This window comes from Zerene cesonia, chromosome 24, assembly GCF_012273895.1.
Source record: "Zerene cesonia ecotype Mississippi chromosome 24, Zerene_cesonia_1.1, whole genome shotgun sequence".
Taxonomy (NCBI): Eukaryota; Metazoa; Arthropoda; class Insecta; order Lepidoptera; family Pieridae; genus Zerene; species Zerene cesonia.
In genome coordinates, this window is record NC_052125.1 from 423,854 (window position 1) to 446,461 (window position 22,608).

At 32.7% G+C, this 22,608-nt stretch overlaps 1 protein-coding gene across 5 annotated transcripts in view; it reads right to left on the minus strand.

Moving 5' to 3' along the window:
• LOC119836488 overlaps positions 1–22,608 on the minus strand; it is a 47,563-nt gene that overhangs the window by 14,492 nt on the left and 10,463 nt on the right. The window contains exons 1-2 of one of the 5 annotated variants that reach the window (XM_038361826.1): positions 18,457–18,531; positions 15,143–15,217 (exon numbers count right to left, since the gene is read on the minus strand). The gene's annotated coding sequence lies outside the window, so the exon portion shown is untranslated. Of the gene's footprint in view, positions 1–15,142; positions 15,229–18,456; positions 18,532–22,608 lie in introns of those variants that run through there. The other 4 variants (XM_038361827.1, XM_038361829.1, XM_038361828.1 and 1 more) reach the window with 4 other exon arrangements.

A 22,608-nucleotide genomic window follows, 5' to 3' on the forward strand; every position in this document is an offset into this window, starting at 1 on the left:
AGCGATTTTAAAAAGAAATTTACTACGAAGTTGTTGTATAGGTGGGGGAATGTCATTCCAACATTTTGATGCACAGTATTTGAAACTGCCGCGGAAAGCCATCGATCTATGCTTTGGAACAGAGAAAATATTTGTACCGAGTTGTGGTAGTAACCCGGTTAGGGTTACTACCACAATCCTTACGCCACATCAGCTTGTCAAACAGATAAGCGGGGTGTTTCGTCTTTAAGAGATCAAATAGGAAACAAGCAAGATATAGTTTTTGTCTACTTTTGCTTGGTTTTGAAGTCGGATCAATGTATTTTCTATTAATGTTTTTGTTTACACGCTATTAACAAACAAACCAAACTTATTATATATCAGCACAGAATCGCCTTATCACTTATAAGTTATCTCTTCGAGGCAAATTATAAATGCGAAAGTTTGTGAGGATGGATGTAAGTGTATGTATGTTTGTTACTCTTTCACGCGAAACTACTGAATCGATTGCAATGAAATTTGGTACGTAGATAGCTGGACAACTGGAATAACACATAGGCAACTTTTCATCCCGATATTCCTACGGGATACAGACTTACGCGGGTGAAACCGCGGCGCTAGTTTGACATTAAATCAGAATGATGGCCAGTATATTCATATAGTTTTTAATGATTTAAATAATTGTTTCTAGGTGTCTTTGTCTATAAAATTAGAGTTATATTTTCAACTCACTATCAAACTAGCATATATCCTCAAGTATATAATACATTTTAAGTTCTTAATGTAATGGTTTATATACTTGAAGGCTTTATAAAACACTTTATATGTATGTTAACAATAGTCCATCAAAGAAAGGTGCATTACTATTTAATATTACACTGATATTATAAATTCGAAAGTTTGTTTGTTTGGATGTTTGTCCGTCAATCACGCTGATTGGATTTTCATGAAATTTGGGTAAGAGTGTATGACCTGACTTGGGTGATAAGATACTTTTATCCCGATAAAATGCTCTCTTGGTATAAAACAGGAATCTTGATATCCGGGCGGAGCCGGGACGAGCGTCAGGCAACATATAAAGTAGTCTGTATTCGTTCGTATTTATAGGAGCTCGTGGGTCGTTCACCTTGTTCCGTCCTTGCTTAACTTTTACTTATATTGTTCGTAAGCGAGCTAGCTCCGCCATTTTAAATTCCCAGCCTTATAAAGCATTTTATTTTTATCTTAACTGTGTATACGATTATATTTATATGTTCATTGGGCTAAAAGTAAATGGTATATGAATTCTATAATCATTGCTTAATTACGTAAGCTGAAACCGATTCTATCATTTAATTTAAAGTTAAGATGTATGTTATGTAACCGACTTTTGGCTAGATTGACCCAATTTACACGATAGATTTAATTCAAACTTTGTACACTTATCAAGGATCAGTGACAATACAGTAATTTCATGAGTTTATCTCATTATCCTGATTAAGATCGCCGGGATTAAATTACCTTACACTGCGAGTGAGACAATTTAGTTGATTCTATCATAAATGCGTGTTTTTATGTTTTCAATTGAAGCATATTTATTTTCTAGATAGACGCAACGACGATCGGTATATTGTCTGTATATTTAACTGTTTTATCACGTAATTGGTTCAACTTTGTTGCAGATGTGATAAACTGAATTATTTTCAATATTATTGAAATTTTATAATGTAAACTTAAAGTCATTCAAACAATGTATTTGTGTAAATATGTGCTGTGTTTAAAACGATTTTATTCATGTGTTTGTCGTCGTCGGTAAAGGAGCTGGTGGGTCGCCTGATGGTGAGCGCTACCACCGCCCATGGACATTTGAAGAGGCCTAAAAATGGATTGCTGACTTCAAATTGGAAGGGGATGAAGGAAGGATTGACGAGAAGAAGGAAATGACTGTTAAGGGTAAGGAAAAGGATATAGGCCTCCCCCACTCACCGAACGAAACACATCAGTATGCTGCTTCACGCCGGTTTTCCGTGGGGGTGTGGTACTTCCCCGGTGCGAGCTGGCCCAATTCGTGTCGAAGCGTGCTCGACTACCACATACAAAATGCTACTGTATGTCTGTAAGATATTTATGAATGAGCTGATGAAGGGATTTGGAATTATTTTTTTACGAGATAGATGAAGTCTTCAATTAGACAAAAGCTCTTTTCTGTTCTAAAAATTAGGTTTTTGAATGTACTAGCCGAATTAATTCGCATTTTATGAGATTCGTGTGAGATCTTTTGATTTGAAGCTGTATCAGCTTAAATCATGACCTCGTGGGAATGTCATGAAAAGAGTGTGCTGCCTTATCCATGCTATCTGCCCGTGAAAGTCTTACTAAAATCAGTTTAGTCATTCCAGTTGTATATCAGTAACATTTGCAGATTTTTTTCTATAAGAAAGTTAGTCTTTTTATATGAGTTTTAAAGATTATGCTTTTGTTCTCAACGGGACTCGAATCTTAGCCCTCTTATATAAGACATAAACGATACAGTGAAAGTGCGCTGCGATGTAGAACGCATGCGTGTCCATTGAGACAATACTCTTGTTTTTTACAATCGGTTAAATTCATATGATAATTACGATATTGTTTTTATCTACATACTTGATTGTTTTGTTTTCATGTGTGGGGGAGGAGATGATATGAGATGTTTTTGTGTTTATTCACTCGTAGCTCTTTGCTGAGTGATCCGATATTTATGATTCTTCTTTTATTTGAAAGCTAGTGCCTGTCGTGAGGCCCCATTTATATTTCATCTAGTTTTGTCAACTTTTAAGCGGTTCTACTTTTTGTTAAAAAATGTGTATATTTATTTCCATATTTCAACGAAAGAAGTGGACAAATATTACTTGAACTTACAAATCTTATACTAATATTGTAAAGCTGAAGAAAAAAAAACAAAATAAAGTCGAAGAGTTTGTTTGTTTGTTTGAACGCACTAATCTCAGGAACTACTGGTCCGATTTGAAAAATTCTTTTAATGTTAGATAGCCCATTTATTGAGGAAGGCTATAGGCTACATATTTACCACGAGCGAAGCCGGGACCGACCGCTAGTATAAGAGAATAAATATTACGTATAGGTCTAACTAAAAAAAAAAGAAAAAAAAATTATGGCCTGAATCCTCATAGGAGGCCTGTGTCCCAGCAGTTGGAACTGATATGGGCTGATGATGATGATGATAGGTCTAATTACACTGGTTCATCACTAACAATTTTTTCATTCAACGAAGTATTTTAAAAATATTTTCACCAACGTAACAAAATTTACATATATATGCATGTAGGTTGTGTTCTGTATGTGTATCACGTCATTCGGTCTGTCCGTTGCATAACTGTATCGTAGTCTATGGTTGGCAAATTTTAACCGACTGAGAAAATATAGGTTCGGCTTTAAAAATCATTGAAAGTGTAACCATGTTTATGATGGACTTAACTAACTTTGCTAATATTGTAATTTTTGTCTCTTTTTTTTTCCAAAACCGCTGAACTGATTTGGATGAAATGTGGTATAATGATGGTTTGAGACCTGAGAAAGGACAACGAATATTCTTCATTCCTCAAATCTCACGGTAACGGGATCCATGCGGGAAATACCTGTACATTTTATACAGGTCTACGTACCAAATTTCACTGCAATCGATTCAGTAGTTTGGGCCAGCACCAGGGAGTTACCACACCCCCACAGAAGACCAGCGTGATATAGTAGCATGCTACATATAGTACTAGCTGCGCTCCGCGGTGTCACCCGCCTTAGTCCGTATCCGGTAGGAATATCGGGATAAAAAGTTGCCTATATGTTATTCCAGTTGTCCAGCAGTCTACGTGCCAAGTTCCATTGCAATCGGTTCAGTAGTTTTTGCGTGAAAGAGCAACAAACACACACACACACATCTTTACAAACTTTCGCATTTATAATATTAGTAGGAAGTAGGATGATTATGGTATCTTAGTAGAGACATTTTGTCAGTAGAAAAATGTTGCTGATCTAATACAAGCTCTCGAATGTATATAAAAATCTCATATCACGTAGTTATTACTACACTCAATAGTAACTTAATCTCTTAGCAAATAAATAGAAAAAAAACATCTATTAGATTTAATGACATTTTAACGACAACGCCGTAATATCCGCAATTCTATGTCATTTGTAAATTAAACTGCAATAATGGAGCAAACAATTTAATGTATTGTCAAGTATCAGTGGTTGGAAATAAATACTCTCATAAATATAAAACTGAGCACTTTTATAAATCGCAAAGATACAAAAGAAACGATTTCTTTTTTATTGTGTCAAAACATCCATTAATATATATTTTTATTTAATTAGTATTCGCAAAATATTGTACACCTTTTCCCTCCCTATCTCCCTATGTATGCCTAAATCTTTAAAACGCAACGGATTTTGATGGTTTTTTTTAAAATAGATAGATATTCAAGAGAAAGGTTTATATGTATCACATCTATTTACTACTCCAAATTTAACGCGCGAAGCCGTGGGCAAACGCTAGTCTTGTATAAAAATGTTCTTAAATGGTAAATATCGTTTTAGCGGCTGTCGAAAACTGATTTGATCCGATAAATACTCCTCCCAGTTTAACAAATTATAAGGATAATAATATATCGATTTGAAATCGTTGCATTTTGTGCATTCAGATGATTAGTTAGGTTTTGACTCGCGACCTGCATTTGACGGACAGTCGCATTTTGTTCGGTTTATGTGGAATTGGAGCACGCTTCGGCACGAATTGGGCCAGCACCAGTGAGTTACCACACCCCCACAGAAGACCAGCGTGATATAGTAGCATGCTACATATAGAGTTCGTTATTAAAAGCAGTGGTGGCTCAGTGGTGAGAACCTCGGACTTCAAAATCGATAAGTCGAGTTTCTAAACCGGGGCGAGTGTGCAGGAAATAAATTGGTTTTTCAATTTATCTGCACATGTGGATAACATCACCCCTGTTTAAAACGGTGAAGGAAAACATCGTGAGGAAACCGCCATGTCCAAGAATCAAAAGTTCGACGACATGTGACATCTGTCAACCCGCACTTGGCCAGCGTGGTGGATTATGGCCTGAACCCTCATAGGAGGCCTGTGTCCCAGCAGTGGGAACATATATGGGCTGATGATGATGATGATGATGATGATGATGATGACATATTGTATTATGTTATCTGTGATGTACTACTACTGTGTTCCGTACGGTAAGTGGGGGAGGTGGAGTTCCGTTTCCTTTTCCTCTCCCTTCCCCGTCATTCCTTCGTTCCCGTCGTTCAATCCTGTCCTGATATAAAAGGGTTTAGGTACACTGTTTAAATAGTATCATCGAATGCAACGTATACAAAAGGAAGACTCGGTACTCCTTTTAGGGCAAAGTTGGTTACCTACTGGCCTTCCGACCGTATGGGTATGTGGGTTAATAATGCTAGGTCGAATAGATGGGACCTAAATTATTAAAGCAGTTATTTAATTATACCTACTCAAAATAATTTTAATCGACTGTGTATAATAGTAACATTTTTTATATAAAATCCTTTTGTTTGTCTTTCTATCACGTTCAAAATGGAGTGATTTATGATTTTAATGCCTGGCGAAGAGAGAAGCTAGAGAGTGACATAGGTTACTTTTAACAGCGTTGAAACATCATTCCCATGGGCATAGTTTTTTAACGATAGATGGCGCTATATTAAAAATATTACATGGGCAGTGTTACCAACTTAATAGCTCTCAAGTGGAGGGTGTCGTGACCATTGCTTCAGTGTAACCTTGAGAATTATATTACGGCCATTACTTTTATTAGCTTTTGGGATATTTAACAAATGAAATGAAAAAAGTTATCAATAAACACAACAATGAGAATTCAACATCTTTGATTAGACGAAATTTTAATGAAATCACATCGCTGGCATAAGCTTTTAAATAAAATAGACAAATATAAAAATCGTAGCGATTTTTATATTTGTGTGATATAACCCAGTGCGGTTATGTACAGAAAAAGTACATTTGAATTGATGACCTCCTCTTTATGAAGTCGGTTGAATAAATATAAGTGTTGCGAAGAATAATAAACAATTTAGTTTGAAATAATAGCGAAAGTGTAATTTACTGCGTGGCACAATAAACTCTGTTTTCCCGATAATTCGTTATAATATACTTTTTCTAGACACTAATTGAGCTGGAGTTTCTAGAAATCTACTTCCTATGCGATATTTCTATCGGTTAATACCAGGGATTTTTAATATTGTATTTACGCAGGGCAGCCGATATTGAAACTATATTAGTATTATAAAAAAATTGCCACTTTCTTTTTATTATTTACGTGCTCGGGACTCACTAAGAGATCTCTTTAAGAGTAGATACTGCTAACTGTCTCACTTGTATACCAACCCCTATAGCCCTTGGTATTAATCACGGGGTGAATATCAAATCTACTATCAAAAGGATCAAACAGATTGTTTGTCCTTTTTTCAGTTCGCAACGGAGCGATTTTATAGAATAACTAGCTGCGCCCCGCGGTTTCACCCGCGTCAGTCCGTATCCGGTTGGTATATCGGGATATAATGTTGCCTATATGTTATTCCAGTTGTCCAGCTGTCTACGTACCAAATTTCATTGCTATCGGTTCAGTAGTTTTTGCGTGAAAGAGCAACAAGCACACACACATCCTTACAAACTTTCGCATTTATAATATTAGTAGGATTTGTCTGGAGATAGTGAAGAGTATGAAAATGATACATCTCATATCAGTGGAAATTTCTTTTAACTATACGGGCAAAGTCGCAGGCGGATAGCTAACTCATATTTTCCTGGTATCACCGACACAGAAAACCTAGACAAAACCTAAGTGAAAGTTAGTGCTTAGAGGTAAGTGAATGGTTCTATTTAGTTGTAGTGACAAATTATGAAACACACTGACCCCAATAGACGAATAAATAATGCCGAAGGTTGCGTTTTGCAAGCCGAATATTTATATTGAGTGTTATAATGAAAGTTATTTAAGTTGTTACTTAGTTACTTGGTGGGGAAATGTTATATGTTAATGACTTATCCTACTATCTTATTAATCCTACTAATATTATAAATGCGAAAGTTTGTAAGGATGTGTGTGTGTGTTTGTTGCTCTTTCACGCAAATACTACTGAACCGATTGCAATGAAATTTGGTACGTAGACAGCTGGACAACTGGAATAACAACGCCTTATCCCGTAGGAATATCGGGATAAAAAGTTGCCTATATGTTATATGATAGGATAGGGTAGGATTTAATATCGTAACTACACGTATAATATAAAATTAATGATTTTCAAATAATTGTTTCTAACAAACAACTCAATCGCCTACAAATTGTCATAAGTAGACCAAATTTATATGTCCCATATATGGGACCACATGGGAGGCACCAGCTTTCAAATAAATAAAAAACAATCATCATAATTGGTTAAACCGGTAAAAGCTATGAAGTAAATAGACACAAAAACATACAGTCGCGTTGAGAACCTCCCACTTAAAATCGGTTAATAAATCGTGTCTCTTTACATATAAATGCGAATGGGTTGCTAAGAAAACCGGATGGTTGGTTAGATAATGCCAGACGTACGTCTAAACTCTAGAACTGTTATGGATATAAAACGATTTAAACTGTTATGGATATAACTTTAATTTTCTCTGTTCTCTCTAAGGATCTGTATGCAATTTGGTACAGACATATATTAAAGTCTGGATTAATGATGCCACGTTGTTTGTCTAAAAAGGGCAACTTGGAACTCTAGGGGTTAAAAATTAATAAAACTACATAATCTCGAATAATGTACTCGCATATAAAACCAGGACGTTAAAAAGTGCATGTTTTTTTTTTGGTTCAATAAAATTTTTGTAGTATAAATACTTCTAGTTCGAGAATTTTGTCTGGGTGATTAGAACTTCGGAAACAGGAGCCTTATTTCTTTATTTATTTTGCCAACTAGCTTTTGCCCGCGGCTTCGCACGCGTTAAATTCGAAATAGTTCAATAGATGTTATTATACATATAAATGTTTCTTGAATCACTCTATTTATTAAAAAAACCGCGTCAAAAACTGTTGCGTTTTTAAATATTTAAGCATACAAGGACAGAGAAAGCGACTTTGTTTTATACTATGCAGTAATGTTTACTGTATAAGTATTCATCTAGTAACATAATATGCATACTATGTATATAACAAAAGCCCTTGTATAGTCTAGTTGATGGAATAAATGTTTGAGTTTAATATAAGTGAAGGTGGACTCACGACTGGCTTCCTAATTGAATTGGAAAACTTGTTTCTAACTGGTAATCGCAGTGGGCTACATGGTAACTCACTTTATAATTATATATAGTACTATTTTATATGTTAGTATGACAATGGAATGGAGGGCTAGTCATTTGCAACTAGTTAGCGTAGTTAAAGGAAAAGATAGACATATCTGGGTTGTTCGCTGTGTAGCTCCCCACCCCTAAGATAACCGGGATAAATACTAACCTATGTCCATTCTTATTTCTTACATAGGTTCAGTGGTTTATAAGGGAAGAACAGACGGACGGACAGATTTGTAGGGATGATATATCTCTTCCACAGCTAATTGTGGAGCTATTTTCATGCCATAAGCAGGCCTATGAGATTCGCATAATGGTAAACGATCATCACCGCCAGATGAGAAAAACACTGAAAAGACGGAAGGGGCTGGGAAGGCTGAGGAAAAGGAAACGGGTCATTTTTTTTTATTTTTTTATGGTATAGGCTAGCAACGAGAGGACGCGTCGCCTGGTGAAAAACGAAACACGCCGCCCATAAGCACCCACTTCGCAAGGAAGTGACTGTGTTGCTGTCCTCAAATAAGGATTGAGGGGTTGTTTTGGTATTTAAATTAAGGGAAAGATGCCTCGCTTTATAATAAGCAGATCATTTAAGTCATTTAAGTAGGCCTACAGCCAATAAGTATTAAAGGCTATAATAATAAATACATTAATTTTAAATAATGTCGTTGATTTAGAAATAATTGCTTCAAGTTTTTATACGACATACTAAAATGGTACGTAAAGGTTGGCCATTTAGGTGTGGTTTTTATTCCGATATAACTTCTTAACGGCTGAACATATTTGAATGTAAGACATTTTTGTTTTGCTGAGAATTATGGATCAGTTAAAATAAATTTTGTTATCGAATATATAGTCAATAAAAGTTCTACATGTTAGAATCTAATTTCTAGAAAGTTTCAATATCTCTAAGTTTTAAACGAACAATAACAAAATATCTCTCATACAATCTATTTAATAAATAATTAACTCAGATTACAGAGTGATTGTTCGATAATAACATATTTTACTTAAACATAAGTAAATATGTTTTTAAGCCCAAGCATATCAATTTCGTAGATAAGTAACTATCTATTTCAACAAAAATACATAAAAGAATCGCATTATAAGAAATCTATGGACTACGATTTACATAATGGATACAAATTCAAAACCAAGTAGCCTCGACTGTTTAATCCATATTGACATAACTTTAACATTCAACATAAGTCAATTATAAGTTACCTCAAAATAACATAAATAAACAGAGAATCACGTAATAAATAAGTGGTTGGTTGGCCTCAATTCCTACTTTGCGTATTGTTTGAGTTTGTCCGTTTTGTTGAAGCTAATATGATAATCATTACATAATTTTTATTAGCTATTGTCCAATAGTATAGCTATATAGTGTATATCTTTTTTTATATATAGAGGTATATTTGTCTTTAAGTCTGTAAGAAATATTTCTAGAACTACAGCATCGGTTTTAGTAATTAAGCACTATAAACAGATAATTCCTGAGCGATAAAGATTATATTTTATTACTAGCTGCGCCCCGCAGTTTCACCCGCGTAAGTCTGTATCCCGTAGGAATGTCGGGATAAAAAGTTGCCTATATGTTATTCCAGTTGTCCAGCGATCTACGTATAAATGTGCCTTAATTAGGCCTGCCACTCAGCGTACTAACACTAATTTTCCGTGGATGCCATATGTCTTAAGCATGTGGTTAAAATTAATAACTGCAATTTCATTGCATTTTTCAGGAATCGAACGGTCCAACCGAATTGAGACAGCGCAAGATTCATTCAAGTATTATGAAGTTATATTTATCATCATCATCATCATCAGCCTATTTATGTTCCCACTGCTGGGACATAGATTTCTTATGAGGGTTCGGGCCATAATCCACCACGCTAGCGAAGTGCGGGTTGGCAGATGTCACATCTCGTCGAACTTTTGATTCTCGGACATGCCGGTTTCCTCACAATGTTTTCCTTCACCGTTTAAAGCAGTGGTTATGTTATCCACATGTGCAGATAAATTGAAAAAATCTATTTATTTCCTGCACGCTCGCCCGGTCTCGAACCCCGACTTATCGATTTTAAGGTCCGAGGTTCTCACCACTGAGCCACCACTGCTTATAGAAGCTATATTCGCGAACTCGTAACTAAGTTTATAACAGCATTATACAATGCCTTGCCCAATGCTACGTAACACTATTGTGTTGCCTAACAAAGCTTTAACTAGAAATCGTGGGTCACTCGAATCTTATTGAATTAATTTATAAAACTTAGTGACTCTGAATCGACAATTAGTCGGATGAAATGAAATGGTTAAGGGGAAGTTATGTTTGTTTACATAATAATGGATGTAAATAATATTTAAAGTAGCAATAACTTCGTGGTCATGTTGAAAATTGCCTGGATAGAGCAGTTTGCAATTTGGCACATTTATGGTTTACTGGCGTTCCGCCCCGGCTTCGCCCGTGGTACATATATAGCCTATAGCCTTCCCCAATAAATGGGCTATCTAACGCTGAAAGAATTTCAAATCGGACCAGTAGTTCCTGAGATTAGTGCGCTCAAACAAACTCTTCAGCTTCATTAATTTTTTTTTTATTAATATTAGTATACATAATTAATTAATGTTTAATGTGTAGGGTTGCCGCTAAGAAACGCTACGACTTGGCTAAAAAGAGGCTTGTGGCTGCAGTGAGAAAAAATTACCAAATGTTGTCGATAAGTTGTTTTAAACATATACATCTTAATGCTATAAACTTGAAATTCTACATATACAATATCCGGGTTTGTTTGTATGTCCTATTTAACCTCGTTAAACGAAGGCCAACCACAAACCTAACACATATACGTGACTTTTTGATTTAATATCAACATATTTTAGCGACGACAGTTTCCGCAAGTATAATATTTAGTTACCGTTTAATTTGTAATTGGCATTTTCTGATTTAATATTATTAATGTTTCATTTTACTAGCATCCTATTAATATTATAAATGCGAAAGTTTGTAAGGATGTGTGTGTGTTTGTTGCTCTTTCACGCAAAGGCTACTGAACCGATTGCAATTAAATTTGGTACATAGACAGCTGAACAACTGGTAAAACATATAGGCAACTTTTTATTACGATATTCCTACGGGCTATGGACTTACGCGGGTGAAACCGCGAGGCGTAGCTAGTTAAATAATAATACGTACTAATCTGGTAAAATTCGCCATGGCGTCCCTTTTCACTTGGAGGTAAAATAATACTTCACGATATATATTAAGAAGTAGGCTATTTATTTTAATATTGAAAACTAAATAAAGTACACATTCGCATTCATAGTAGTAGAAAAGATAAGGCTATTGATATTTTTTCGAACACGGTGCAACAGTTTAAAAAAATAATTCAATGCAATCTTTACCAAACCCAAAAATAATGCATTTATATGCATTTTTATTCTATAAAAGTAATAAGTATTTATATTTAATTAGTTACTAACTACAGACTGCGTATCTGCGATCTTATTAGTACCTAGTGCTTGCCTATAATGACAAATCCGAGTCTATAATTCAAATTTCAAAAAGCTTTCTATCGATATATCCATTTATGTCATATTGGTTATCCTTGAAGCAATAAATAAATAAATGTTTATTAATATAAGTCGTTTATATAAGTGATATAAAATGCCATTATTTTTATCAAAATTTTCAAGAGGTCTTGACCCTTATAAAGTTAAAACTTTTAAGTTGCATAATAGAATTTGAATACACTTAGATATGACATAACACAACTTGTTAAATGGACATAGGTGTTCCTAAGTTATTAGCGTAGGAAGTTAAGTTAGTGACATATAAACCATTTGTGGGACAAGGTTAATGTTATAATTTAAATTTATTCTCAAATAGCAATAAATATTTATGGAGACTGATAGAGATAGGAGGTTATACTGAGGATGCTTTATTAGATTTATTAGAATATTTTTTTTTACTTTTATAACTGGAAAATTAAGATGTATCTAAATATGAAGTATATGGCAAAGCATCTGATACACCTCTAATGTTACAAGTGTTTATGGGCAGTGGTTAACTTAACATCAGGTGGCCCATCTGCTTCTTTGCTTGCTCTGTCATAAAATACATTTATATTATATATGTAGGTATATATATTTAATTGACGTTTCAATTCGAAGTGATTCTTTAGGATTTCCAACCGATTGGGGGGAAAAGAATCACATTGTGTTTGATAGAACAGTGATCTCATTTGATCCCATTGATCGCCTCTGGAGTGATACCTTACCTTACGGTCATTGGTGACTTATTCGAAGTGAAACTTCTTTAGAATCGTTGTGATTTCAAAGCTAATACAACGGAAAAAACGACAGGTAAGAGACACAAATACACACACAAATTTTATATATATTCATCTCATTATTTTGTCGATTTACTGAAGTTTCACTTCTATCGTGTGCGAATCGCACACACACTTTTCTTGTTTATAATACTAGCCAGCTAATGCTAGCTGATTCAGTGCTGTTTTGTCTTACTCTTATCATTTTGGAGTATAAAAATGTGCAAAAAATACTGCATAACCAAACAGTGGATGCTACCTTAGCCTTGATGAATACACAAACTTTTCCACTTAATAAAACCCCTAAGGCTTTAAATGTTGACATTTATATCGAAATGAGTAAGATTTATTTCCTGATAGTAATAGGATGCTTCGTGTGGAAATGGCTTTTTAATTTACATAATTTATTACAGATGTATGTATAACTTGTGAGTCATGTGTTTTTTGTACTATTATAAACCTATTTCAACAATTTACGACCGACTTAAAAAAGTATGTATGTTTTGTACCTTAGAACTTTCGACTGGGGGACATGATTTTGAAGATTCCTTTAAATTTGTAAGCTCGTGACTTCAGCGTCAATACCATAATTTTATTAATAAATTTTAAAAATTTTACTAGTGCTGTGTTATATATTTTTTTTATACTATAAGTATAAGAAATAAAATACAATAAGTATAAGAAAGAAATTAATTTGACCGTCTTTCTGTTGTCACGGGTAATAATTATGTTGAACAAAATTTGAATAGATTTTTTTACAAAGAAGGCTGTTTCGTTCAAGATTACCTATGTATAATTTTATGTATAAGATAATACATAACATAAGCGAATTAGCGCTAGGTGACTAAGACAAGACTGGTAAACTGTTCGTGTATATGTTTCGATACATTAGAATTCAACGCGCGCAACTCTGAGGTTCTTTTTAAGTTTCTATAATACTGTAGTCTGATTAACTTCAGTATTATATTTTAATATAAAAAAAACACCTTTAAAGTTATTTATGTAGTTAAACTGTACTTAAATGTAAGAGTTTTTGAGACGTTTTTCAAACCTTTAGAGTTTGTTCTTTATATTTTGATTTCACAATAAAAAGGAAAAGTAATTTAACATAAAAAATCATCATAATTGCTCCATCGATTTTTATGTGAAAATTTTATACACATTTTTTTAAACTACAAAGTACAGTTGACAAAAATTAATTAAGGAATAATAAGAGAAACGTAAAATTTTAAAAATATCTCGATTGTAAAATTAACCATAATGACGACTACCGACTACCGAATAATCGATGCAACCAACTCAAATCGATTTCCTCGCTGAATCGATTACATAACTAAACTTTTACATTTAAATTATCATTTAAATAGAGAGTTCGCGGCTAGATCCGTTTGTTGTAGTTAGTTTTATGGGATTTGAATCCCATATAAGTCGCGTCCTTCTGTGATCATCCCACTCAAAATATACGAAAGTTTATGAGTCTGTTACTGTTTCACGGAAGAATGGCTAGTCAAATCTTGATGACATTTGGCACAGGTGTACTGTTAATTGTATACATGCAAAAATGTGTTTGTGTGTTTGTTTTTCTTTCGCAACAGAACAGTTTCATTATTTATTATTAGTGTTGTCACATCTAAAGAAGTTAATTAAAGAAACGATAAAAATATTTCGTTGTGTAAAATTTTTAATGATTTCTAATTAATAGAATGTTTGGGCGCTGTAAATGAATTTAATTTTCAACCGATTTCAAAAAAGGAGGCTTTCGACTGTTGTTCTGTGTTTATTACTGCATAACTTTTTATAGGGTAATTTTTATGATTCTTTTTTTATTTGAAAGCTGGTGCCTTCCATGTTATGGCATTTAAATTTGGCCTAGGTTATTAATTGAAGGGGGTATAGTTTTTAAAGAAACACAGGTAATCGTGATTTCCTGTTACAATTGTAACTATTTTGAGCATCACATCGAAAAATCCCTTTATATATATAATAAGACAATTTTATAATTTAAATATTTTTCTAAAGAACCGAAAGAGTAACAGAAACCAAAAAAACAATTTTTTGAATATTTTTGTCAGTCTGTATGGTACGTTACAAGTTCGAAACTACTCAACGGATTTGAATGTATTCACAGGTAGATTAAGATTGGGAGCGTTGTTGATTTTGTTTCACCAAAATCGGTTAAGCGAAAGAGTAAGTTATCGTCAATTGAGAATTTACTTCAAGCGCTACTCAACAGCTAAATGCGAGCGAAGCCGCAGGCAACTAGTTTATATTTTACTAGCTTTTGCCGCGGCTTCACATGTGTTAATTCAGAGTACTTTAATAGATGCTATAATACATATAAATCTTGCATAACTCTATCTATTAAAACAGACTCCATCAATGTTATGTACTTTTAAAGATTTAAGCATATAAAGGGACATAGGGGGCAGAGAAAGCGACTTTGTTCTATGCTATGTAGTGATGGAAATAAGAAAAAAACACTCACCAATTAACAGTCCTCTCGTTCAGCACAAAATAACACTTATTATTCAATTGATCACATTCACGTCACTTCACATATCTATAAACACGCTAAGACAAATAATTATCAAAATAATAGAAGACAATGTAAATAATCAGTGCGTATAATGCGAATTTGAAATACAGATAAATAAAGTCTTTGAGGAATTTTATGATAGTTTGGAAAACAGTTTCGGTGCGTGTCCCAACGTGCATTTAAAGGTTTTACTGAAATGTATATTTATCACTTTTATATTGCGTAATGGTTTGATCTTTTAAAAGTTTTTTTATATTATCTGTGCAAATTGTTACTTCCCGCGTTAAAAATCATGGCCTGTTGATTATTATTTTATATTCTATAGTTAATAAAGAATAATTAAAATAGATATAATTCAAAGCTTTATTGCATAGTTATAATATAGTTTTATTAAACGCCATATAAAAATGTATGTACTTTATAAAAATAAAAATGTTTCATGGTATAGATAACATTCTATTACGTATAAAAGTTTAGATATATTGTGATTAAAAAAAAATAAAAAGAAAGATATCACACGCGCAGTAAATATTATAATTTAAATGAATATTTACCTTCAATACTGTATTATCAAATATATTAAAATTATTTAATAAACAGTCTTTTAAAGATCACCGCCAACTGCGCACTAACAATATTTCAAAATAAGTAATCAAGACATCTTGAAGTAATAACCGGTTATGTAATACGCAATAAGTCAAAAAACCGGTTCCGCCATTTGGCGTTATAATTAAGCCCCTTGGCCCTCGTGGGGTATGGGGCGTATGAATTTCACAACTGTTCCTCTGATTGGTTTAATTTACCTAATTGTTGTTATGATAGAATTTTCTAAGTAAATTTTTTGAAAAATATTTGTTTTATCACACTCATCAAACTATCACACTTCACACTAAGGTTATAAATGAGGAAGTCTGTTTGTTTGTATGTATCCGTCAATCAGTTGAATTACTAAACGGATTTTGAATGAATTTGGTATACAGACAGAGTATAACTTGAGTGATACGATATATATCAAATGGTCCCTTGAGATAAAATAGAATTATTAAATTTATTAACATGGAGATATAAAAATTAAAAATGAAATATTGCTAATGTAACTCAGGAATTATGTATATATCTACTAGATAACGAATGTTTTAATTGTAAAGCAATTATATAAATATAAATATGTTTAATCACGCTAATCTCAGGAACTACTATACCGATTATAAAAATTGTTTCACCGCTGGATATATGTGATACATACTCATTCAATGGTGGAAAAATTGTTAAAATCAGTGCAGTAGTTCCTGAGATAATCGCGTTCAAACTAACAAAATTTACAGCTTAATATTATTAATATAAATCCGATGTGTATATATATACAAACCACATGAAAGAAAACATGCACATGATCTCTTGAACTATTCTCTCAACTCAATGGATGAGTCGAAAGTTAATAAATTATTTTTATTGGGTCACTTCAAATCATAAGATATAAGTGTAATTTAGAAAAATTATACGTATACCACAAAACACAAGCAAAATTTGAATTAAATTTTGATATCAAATTTCTTTTCAGACATAATAATGTGGTTAGAAAATTAAATTTGACTGAAATTAGTTTTTTTGTATATACGAATAAAAAATAAGTATGATTTGATTTGATTCCTGAATATACATTGGTTATGTGTTAACATTTTAAATAAAACGCATTACATTGAACTGTATGATGAATGAATGAATGAATGAATATTTTAGTTGAAGATCTAGGGTAGCCTATAAACATTCAATATAGTATTTTCTTGTGTTTGATTTAACGCGAGTATTAAACATTTAGAAATTAAAAACTTTTTAACGGATTTTAAACGCGATTTATTATATTATCGACCGACCCGACGTTTCGAACACTATAGAGCGAGTGAATCTCTAATGAATAAATCTAACGCTATAATGAATAAATCGCCTTTAAAATCCGTTAATAAGTTTTTAATTTCTAAACATTTAATATATTAAAATATAGACGATGTCGTATGATAGACAGCAATAGAAGTAATAAAATTTATATATTTACTAATATATTCGCGACAAAACCAGTTGGCTGATTTAATGTATAATAAATACGTATGTCGGTGTGGCTATGATATAACATATATGGCGTTTGGAAATAAACACGAATACATAAATTTTAGTATTTTATCCATTTGTCAGTTGTTAAATTGTGGTATAATTGTTATGCTTGATCGAAATATGTTTGCTGCCCGGTCTGGAGATATTCCAGAAGCTTCTAATAGTGAAAGTATATAATTGTGAAATGCTTCTGTCCCAGGCCCCACAAGGGAGACGGACTTTATTGGGCATTTATGTAATAACTGTAGATTTTGGACAATATTAAATGAAATGGTATAGATATCCTACTAATCCTACTAATATTATAAATGCGAAAGTTTGTAAGGATGTGTGTGTGTGTGTGTGTGTGTTTGTTGCTCTTTCACGCAAAAACTACTGAACCGATTGCAATGAAACTTGGTATGTAGACAGCTGGACAACTGGAATAACATATAGGCAACTTTTTATCCCGATATTCCTACGGGATACGTACTTAGACGGGTGAAACCGCGGGGCGCAGCTAGTATTTAATAGAGATTGTTCAAACTAGGTTTTTATTTTAAAACAAGAAACGGAGAATTGGCGTATGTATGATTATTATATTACATATAATATATGTACACGTCTTTCATGTATATGTGGTTAATATATAATACAAGTAATACAATTTAAAAATATATCGTTTTTATTTTATTTAAGAGACCTAAATATTATTTAATATAAATACAATATTTATTTCATATGGTAATATCATTGAACTGTATTTAAAGATGTTTTTTCTTTATATTTACTTATACCGTAAATAATATAACAGATGTAAGAAGTCACTTTCGAAGATTGTCAATGTCTAGTTATAAACACTAGAACTTTGCATTTAAAAGAAAATAAAGTGCGCTGTGTGTTTATATAATAGAATTGGGACATCAATTGAGTATTTCCTATCAAATAATCAATAATTAAGATAAAGGCAACTCTAATATAACAGAGGTTGGGAGTGTTTTCTATCAAATAATTAATAATTAAGATAAATCAACTCTGAAATTAGGTTTTTCTTCAAGAAATGAGCAGTTACTTTTTCAATTTTGGTGATAATTTAGTCTTAAAATGTTTGTGATAAGTTTAAGCTTATGTATTGAGCAACATGTACATTATTTTCATTTGAACAACATATATACCTGAAGCGAGGCAAATCCACACACTACCACACTGTAGCACTTTCAAATAGTGAACTGATGGTGAACAAACTTGCTGTAGAATGGCGGACGTAGAGTGGGGGTGTAGGGTGACGGTTGGCTGTGATATTTTGGGACTTTAATTTACTTGAAGGTCGTTTGATTTTGTGAAATCTGTTTGGTGACGGAACGTTTGGTTTATCACGCTAATATTGTAAATGTGAAAGTTTGTTTGTTTGGATGTATGTCCGATAATCACGCTGAAACTACTGAATGGATTTTGATGAAATTTGGTATACAGACAGAGTATGAGCTGACTTGGTTGACAGAATACTTTTTATCCCGATTAATTGTTCCTTTGTGATAAAACAGGAATCTTGACACCCGGGCGGGGACGGGTCGAGCGTCTTGTGTATTAAAAGTTATACTTATATATTATATATATATATATATATATATATATATATATATATATATATATATATATATATATATATATATATATATATATATATATATATATATATATATATATATATATATATATATATATATATATATATATATATATATATATATATATATATATATATATATATATATATATATATATATATATATATATATATATTATATTATAAGCAGAGCTATTGGCCGCTGCTAGCAAAGCAAAACATTTGTTTATTTTTAAACAATAACTTTGAGTGTTACAAAAGATACAAACGTCTCCGAAGTACTTTTAAACATTCCATTGAATTGGTTGAATCGATTTTTAGCTATTAAATTATTTAAAGCAAGATTAAAATTTTCCCTAGTATAACATATTTATGTGACATCAAAATTGACAAACAATCACTGATTTCGTTTATCAAACCGCAATCATTACTTTAATACCTTGCGTAAGAATTTAATGGGATTTCAAAAGTTATTTTTTAAAGCACTGTAATTGATGAATCATTTGTAATAGTGTTTAGTATAATTTCAAATATGTATTATGTAATACATGAGATATTTTAGTCAATATTTCACAGTAGGAACTCAAATTCAAACTCAAACATGCAATTTCCCAACTAGAATTTGATTAGAAGTGCTTTTGAATCGTTACAGAATGGAAACATGACAATTTACCAGTGGTTAGGAAAACAGTTTCTACAGAGAAGAGCCGGCCAGAGACTCTGTAGTTGCTCTTTCAAAACCATGTCTTTCAAAAATGTTAATACAACTTAATTATTAAATGTAACAAAAATAATGAAGTTGCAAGCTATGTAAAGAATGTAGATTTTTTTAATTATTAGTTATTTTTTTAAAATTATTAGTGCAATAAATTATTTAATGACATATCGTAATAACTTACATATTTAACGAGTATGTTGCAACCTAAAATGGTTTTAGTTTTTCTAATTTTACAGCGGATAATAAATATTGAATGATGTGGTAAGATTTGTTTTAAAACTCGTTTATTAAACGAGCAACATTCGTTATTAAAAGAGGTTATTGTGTAAATAATAGAAGTAAAAATGTATAAAATAAGTAAGTCAGTGACTGGTTTAAGCCTCTGATTTGGGGTGGAGTTGAATTCAAACTCAAACATTTAAATATTCAATAAGATGTGTTATAGAAGCATTTTTCAATCGTCATAACATTTACCACCAGTTGTAGATCTAATACATTAATACTTAAAGTAATTTCCATTAGCACGGTGCGCCCTCTTTAACACAAAATATCTATGTATTCGTGACTACTCAATACTTGTAACTAATTTATTTTTCCTTTATCCTCCTAAGCGATAAGGCCGCCGAATTGTACAATAGCTATGTTTTTTTTTAACTGTTATATTTGTGTGCGTTCTACAATAAAGCGTTTTTATCTACACTAAAGTTATAAAGACGTAATAGAATAAAATTTGTATGTTTGTAACGTTTTCACGCAAAAACCCCTGGATCTATTTCAAAACTCTTTCAACATAAGAAAGCTGCAACTTCAGTAAGCGACACAGGCTGTATATGTATCATAGGAGAACCCAGGACAAACAGCTACTTATTACATAAAAAAACCCGAAACTCACACAAATATCCACAACGAAAGTTCGGGAGCGTCCCGCAAGATTCCAACGTGTGGCCACCCTAGCGGTTGCGTGCTTCACAATGCATTGCACAGTTGAGAAACCACTCGAATTTACATAAACGAGACTCCAGCTATAATATTATTTACTGTTTGATCAACATCTTCATTTAAAACAACTCCACCACGCAACTGTCACAGGGACGACTGAAGAAAGTGAACAAATGTTCCAGATTAATATAAAAAATATCCTATAAAACACTTTTATAATGGCCACCGATCCTTAAAAAATTGGCTCTGTATCTTTTTTTTTTACGTAATAGCGGGCAACTAAGCTGGTGTTTGGCCTGATGGTAAGCGATCACTGCTGCCCATACATACATACATAGACGTTATCATATTGAATGATAGTTTTTTTAGTCTATGAACAACTAGCTCGGCGGTTTCACCCGCGTAAGTTCGTATCCAGTAAGAATATCGGGATGAAAACTTGCCTATGTGTTATTCCAGTTGTCCAGCTGTCTACGTACCAAATTTCATTGCTATAGGTTCAGTAGTTTTTGCGTGAAAGAGCAACAAACGCACACACATCCTTACAAACTTTCGCATTTATAATATTAGTAGGATAGGATACTCCATACGTAACGTTAATATATCGTTATGCTTTTATTCTTATAAGTGATATTACATCGCTGTTATTAATTTAAATCGGAATTAAAGCGGTTATTTTACCAAAAAATTTTACTGCCTTTGCATTTTTCTTCTTTTATGTTATCGCGGGCAACTGATCCGGTGGTTCGCCTGATGGTAAGCGATCACCGCCTATAAACATCCGCAGAGGCCACGCGTTGCTGGGGCTGAGTAATAATTAAAAATATTAAGATTATAAATGATTGGGATAATTAATCGAAATAAAAACTATCCGATACCTTAAGTTGGACCAAATTACACATAAAATGCCAAATTTAATCAAAATCGGTTGAATTGGTGAAGAGTTCATTGGGAACATAACATCAAGACACTGGATTTTTATATATTAAGATATAACAAGATTAAAATACACCTCGTATATTGAAGTTAAATTATGACAGGTTTCGATTTAGATTCAAATAATCTGCCTAGTCAGCGAGTAAATGACCTATAACAATAGTTTTTTTTATGTGTAGTATGATTTAGCAGACGTTTTTAATGTAACGTTTGATCGTATTTAATAAAAGTCATATTTTTTTTAATTATGATTGAGAATAGATTATATAATACTAACTGTGCCTCGCGGTTTCACCCGCGTAAGTCCATATCCCGTAGGAATATCGGGATAAAAATTTGCCTATATGTTATTTCAGTTGTTCAGCTATCTACGTACCAAATTTCATTGCAATCGGTTTAGTAGTTTTTGCGTGAAAGAGCAACAAACACATCCTTACAAACTTTCGCATTTATAATATTAGTAGGATAGTAGGACTGTACGTATGAGAAACCATATTATAAAAAGTCTCGCCTCAAAACCCTAAATAAATTTTCATATTTTATTTATAAATTAGTAAATAAATTCTGTTTGTACAGCGTCCATAACAAATTCTACTAATATTATATACGCGAAAATTTTATAAAAATGTATGGACATTCGTTACTCTTTCACGCAAAAACTACTGAACCAGTTGTAATGAAATTTGTTACGTAGATAGCTGGACAGCTGTAATAACTTATAGGCAACTTTTTATACCGATATTCCTACGGGATACGGACTTACGCGGGTGAAATCGCGAGCCGCAGCTAGTATTCCATATTAATGCTAGTAGGCTCTCTGAACTTTATAAACCGTCTCTCTAAATCGGAAACATGTGTTTTCACTCAAAACATTGCGTGACAATAATTGAACAATATAGTTTGAATTAATTAAGGAAATATAACCGCGGAAGGAAGGAAATAGGAAACGTATATAGTAATGCATGGTTCAGGCTTGGACGAGCGCAACAGACGAACAAACCTAAAAACTGTGATATAGATCCTAATTAGGCTTACTCATTTTTTGTGGGTAAGGACCGCTACCAATTAAGTAAGGTTTACATGAAGCATATATAAGATTTAGAATAC